Genomic DNA, 6,000 nt, shown 5'->3' with positions numbered 1-6,000 from the left:
ATAGGGGTTTTATCCAAGTTGTCCGCTTGCAGGTGGCATCCCATTTTTTATATAGAGTGAATCCCCCGGGTGGAAGACCATCCATATTTACAGTACATCAGTATACTCGCAAAAGTAGTTGGGGGCGGCACACACATGGAGACAATTCTCTGCTTGTTGAGCTACATCTTTGTCCTTTTCTTCTGCAAGATTGACTCTATTTTTGTTGATTCCTTGGCACTTTGATGTGGATGACCTGTGAAGCCATAATTGCTACAATATTTGTTCTTGTAGCAGTCCTTGGAGAAGTGTCCATGCTTGCCACATTCATCATCTAGGTGATGATGATGATGAAGGCCTAGATGATAATCATGATGATGATGATGCAAAATAATCTCCTCCCACTGATTCAAATTTATTAGATTTCTTATTATTTTTCTTTTCTTCTTTATTGATTGCCCCTGTGACATATTGTAGAGAAGGTATGGGTTCCTTTTTCTCTAAGAGTGTGACTATGTTGTCAAAACTTTCAGGTAGAGCACTCAGCAGCATAGTGACTTGATCTTCTTCTGGGACTTGGCATTGAATGTAAGTGAGATGCGTGATTATGCTCATTAGTCTGTTAATGAGGCTTGAAAGATCCTCTCCTTGAAGCATAGTAAGTTTGTAAAGATTTTCTTTAAGCTAACCTTACTTTGCTTTTGTTTAGCACCAAAATTATGTTCCAAAATATCCCATGCTTGGATTGCAGTGGTACATCTATCTGTAAAATGCACATAATTATCGTGGAGTGATGTGATAATTATGTCGAGTGCCTGTTCATCTTTAGCTTGTGATTGTGCGATTTGGGCTCTAGTGAGAGTGCCTTTAGCAGAAGTGGATGGTTCTCTTCTTCTCGGTTTTTTACAACAGACCATAGTTGCTTTTTCATAAGGTATCCTCGCAGCTTGGTCTGCCAAATGTGGAAACCATCTCCATTGAAATTTTAAATCCCCTTCTCTCCCATGATGCAAAGTGGTTCCAAATGCAGAGAGTCTCGGTCTTACTAATATAGATACCATCTCTATGGCAGTGTGTTGCCCTTTACAGGAGGTAATATGAATGCGGGATTATGCCTAATTTGTGAAGTCACTCTTTGCAAATAGGATTTGCAAAGTTCCTCTTCGCAAAAAAAGAAGGTTTAGCCTTGAATTCGAAGCTTTTAGCTGCACGTACTTTGAGAATTAGACTTGAAATTTTTGAATGTTTGATGCAAGGTTGTGCAATTGTATGTGGGTCTGAGGGCAACTTGCTATGTGTTGTGGAGTTTTTCGAGCTGCCACGAGATGAGGATTAAGGACCTTTTGACTTTTGACCTTTTGTGGGACACACGGCTTAAGAGGTTTAAGGTGTGTGGGAACAAGGGTCTATTATTTAAAAATTACAAAGCATAGGAAAAAATTAAAGCCAACGAGCTCAGACGATTTCCAGAACAATCAGAATCCATCCAATTGCTTGGGAATGAAGGCTTAAGCTCTTTCAAAAAGTGAGGAGCCAATTAGTAGCCTTTGCTGCCTTGATTGCATCTGTGTGGGCTGATCAAGGTTTTGTTGAGCATGTTGATGATGAGCTTGTGTGTGTGTGTGTGTGGGTTTGAAAATGGCGCTATAGCAAATCATGAACCAGCTTGTGTGTGTGTTGTGTTTGTGAAGCACATACAATCTTGCAAGGTCGGCAACTAGAAGTGCTGTTAAAATCCCTTTCTTTCATGCTTTTAGGGCTTCAATTTTCTCTGCCTTGCTCGTTTCAGTGTATAGTGATTCTTAGGAAATAAGGATACTACGAGGAGAGACATGCCTATGGCAAGGAGAATCTAAAATTTATAAAGAAACTGACTTTCTAAAAATGAGAGAAATAGATATGGTTAGGGAGATGAAATTAGATATATATATGTTGTCTTAGAGATTAAAAAGAAAACAACAAGAAACAAACAAAATATCAAAGTAAAACACAACTTACTTGACAAAATCTTTGGGAGTTATTCACTATTTTGATGGAGAGAGAAGAAGAGGGAACCTTTCAAGCCTTGATTGATGCACCTAGTTCAAGACCTTCTTTGATTAGAGTTCATCTTCCAAGGATAGGTTACAAGATTGTCTAGTCTTACTCTAGGAGCAAGTATAGGCTTAGGCTTATGTCTATGGCTAAGTACAATTAGACATCAATCCTATCACTCCATCATGAATAGTTTTCAAGAAAGAAGAGGTCCCCTTTGATAAGTGAAGGAAACCCCCAAGGGATACACAAGAAAGACAAGAGCCAGTGCGAACAGAAATTGACAAGGTTGAAATGGGTTGTCCCTACATGATGTGGGGAGATTGGGGTCCTCCATTTTGATCATATTTCTTCAGCTGTGGCTCCAAATAAAGAAGTAAAAATAGTGACTTTAAATTCATCTCATAAGCTATGATTCTCATTTTATATATGTTATCCAATTCCGATTGGAGCCTTGTGTTAAAAAATCATCAAAATAGGGTACATTTTAGGCATCAAAAGTCTTCTTGTGGTTCCCTTAGCTTAGACTCTCATTTGATTCCAATGGACACCTCATGCAATATGAAAGCATGATATTGCTCCTTAATAGAGTTTTGTAATCATCCTTGCAACAATGCATTAAAAAAGGTGTATCTTTAAGAATCATGCAAGCTACTGTCCCACTAGGATTTGATTCCTTCCTAATACAGCTATTAAAAAGAAATATAAGAAAAATACATAGAATATATATATATATATATATATATGAGGTTACCTTAGAAATAGAATCTAAATAGGCTGTGAGATGATAATGAGATAGTAGAAAGAAAGAACCAATGCTTTTTGCTTCAAATTAAAGAGACGAAGCTATTGACTCTTTTTTCCATAGTACTTTCTGATGGTAAAGTAAGAATATGTTACCCTTGAGATAAATATTAGGATGAGATAGAAAGATGATTTTTATTCCAAGATATGCATATGTACATTATGGAAAATATACTTATGTATCTAAAAAGTTGCAAGATAAAACTTGTAGCATTTTTTCCCACTATGTACATGTCATAGCACGACATTCACCCCCTCTAAACCTGCACATCCTTTGCTATGTGCCACCTTTGATTTGCTACAACTTAAATTTCTTTATAGATATTCCATGATGTCATCTTTATTGATAGCTTCCAACACTTCATCCTCACTTTAATCTTCATCTATGTTTTTCTTTTCCTCCTCCTCCACATCTTCTGGATCACAGTCTCCTCTTCTCGTAAACACTTTGATCCTTATACTATCATACACTAAAACACAGTCACCTTTGTCAATTGGTTTACTTCTGAGCTAATGTCGCTTATCAAAGTAGTCCTTGTTTTTCAACCTTGCATTTTTAAGTCGTTATTTTGTAGCCTCAATGTCTCCAGGTCTTCTCTCTAATTTCCTTATGCACAATGTAAGGAGACCTTCCCTGCTAAGCCCCTCTTGCCAAGGTGGTACATTCCATGTGGGAGTTGTATCTTGAATCCGCATCATTAGCTTTTGACCATACATCAGCTCCGTAGGCATATAGCTAGTTATTGAGCTATGTGTTGTATGATCAGCCCATAAAGCATATGGAAACAGTTTTGGTCACTCACTAACTCTTCCTTCGCAAGCCTTGGCCAAATCTCTGATGATGATAGGAGGATGCCCTCTTTCACTCCTTCCATTTCCTTCAGGGTTGTAAGCTGTAGTAAGAGAAAGATTGATTTCTAATATGGAAAAGAACTTTCTTTCTTCATCGGCATCCAGTTCATCTTTGTCTACAGTGATCTTTCCCACACAACCATAACAACAAATCACATCATCAAGAAGGAATTTGCATACAACTTTTGTGGTTTTAGCTCTTAATGCTTGCCCTTCAACCTGGTTAGTTAGGTCCTCTCGTGTAAGAACTAAGTATCTCATCTACTAGAGTCCTAAAGGCATTGTGACTAGATCCACAACCCATTTATAGTGCATGGCTAGTGGATAAGTAGGGTTCAATCCATCACGATGTCGGACATTTGAATACATTTGACAAGTTACACACAACTCTACAAATTGAAATACATCTTTATACATACCCTTCCACCAGTATTTTTCTTTCAACTTGGAGAAGGTTTCCACACACCCCTGTGTCCAACCCATAGAATCTCATGAAACTCTTGCATGAGCTTTACTTGAGTCTCTTTTTTACATATAACCCTTTGTGGTGTAGCACCCTTTTTTTTAGGATTCTTCCACAAGTAACCACCCCTCAAAAAGTACCCATGTGCTTTCTTGTATATCCTCCTTAATACTTGTTTAGACCAATCATCCTGTTTTGCTAGACTACTCAAGTAGATTCCAATAAGAAGCCAATCACCCTCATAAAGTTTTTTCAAGAACAATTCAAGTGGATTAGTCATGCATACATTGCTACCTTTCACATGAGAGATAGAATGGAACTTTGTGCCTACATCATCTCCCTCGTCAATCATATGTGAATCATCTTCATACCTTGCCCTTGATAGCATATCTGCCATTGTATTTTCTTTACCTACAATGTTCTTAAATGCGGGATATAAGGACTTAATGTAGGCAATTCACCTTAGCATAGCAATGTGTGGCGTTGAGCAGATTGTGTAACATTTAATGGTCTAGTAACTTGTGTGCTCGGGGGGTTCATTGTTCAATACCCCCCTATATAATGTGCATTCATGGGGTATTAAAAAAAGCCCTCTTTTAACATGTCTAAATGAATAAAATGACCCCTTATTTTAGGATTTCTTTCCAAAATTGTATATAAAAACCCCTTATTTTAATGTATCTCTTTAAATTGCCTATTTTTTTGCATTTTAAAACCTCTCCTTTTGAACTCATGCTATACATTAACATGATCACATAGTGCACCCTTTGAGCTTGTGTGTAGCAGAAAATAACATTGACATAGTGAGCATTTCATTAGAATAAATTCCTAAAGAGAATAGCAAGAGTGTTTAGATGGAGAGAGAAAAAACAACATTGCACCTAGTTAGATAGGCATGAACACTACTTCAAAACAAGAGAGAAATTAAGCTATTCGCAGTAGGTGAGCACCGCATTTACATGGAGCTGCGGTCCTCCCTCCAAAAGGCTTTGTATCATAGGTTTCCCACATAAAGGGAGACATTTTACAATACAGTACTTTGTGTTTCTTCAATAACTTGCTGGTGGAATGAAGATGGAAGCTTCAAGCACCAAGATCACACTTATAAAACACAACATCAACTCCCTCACGGTCTCACACCCAAGACCTCACACACCTTTGAAGATGGTGAGAGCTAGCGGGGTATGAGAGTAGATCGAGAGGAAGAAGGAGTATTCTTACGAGAAAGAAGTATGTATCCTCACATATTCACTAATAATAGCTTATCATAGCTTAGTAATTATCATGGTAGAGGAGATGAGCATGCATTGGAGCTTGGCTCTTGGTTGGAATTGCATCACAAAGACAAGAGTTGTTGGTGTAGACCTCCCTTCTCACAAGCTTGGAGTAGATGATGAGCTTTCCATTAAAGCTTGAAAATGAGAGAGAGAGCCTTCTTTACTTCACAAATGAGATTATGTGAGTGTGTAAATGATAATTCCTTGCAAAAATTAGCCCCGCCTCTCTCTCTTCGTTGACCCCCCTTGCTAATTGCTTCTATTAGCATCCCATTGGCCCTGTAAAGCTTAGCCAATGACAATTAAGAAGCATAAGTGATAGCCTTGTGACATGTGTTCCCCTTTCCCCTTTTGTGAGAGATTTAGGTATTTAATTACTGCAAATAAACTCTCATTGGACCCCTTAGTCTTCTGGCCAATACGAATCAGGAAAGCCATTGGGCTATTGAATGCTCATTCGATCCCTTGGGAGACTATCCAATAGTCTTCTAGAGAGCTTAATTTCTATTGGTGCTTTTATCAATTGTTTTTCAATGGATTAAACTAAATACTTTAGCCTAATTCTCATTGGTGCACCTCTATGGCCATCCA

The sequence above is a fragment of the Adiantum capillus-veneris genome, chromosome 16 (assembly GCF_014529385.1).
Source record: "Adiantum capillus-veneris isolate H3 chromosome 16, ASM1452938v2, whole genome shotgun sequence".
NCBI lineage: Eukaryota > Viridiplantae > Streptophyta > Polypodiopsida > Polypodiales > Pteridaceae > Adiantum > Adiantum capillus-veneris.
Note: the sequence above shows the minus strand (reverse complement) of the source record.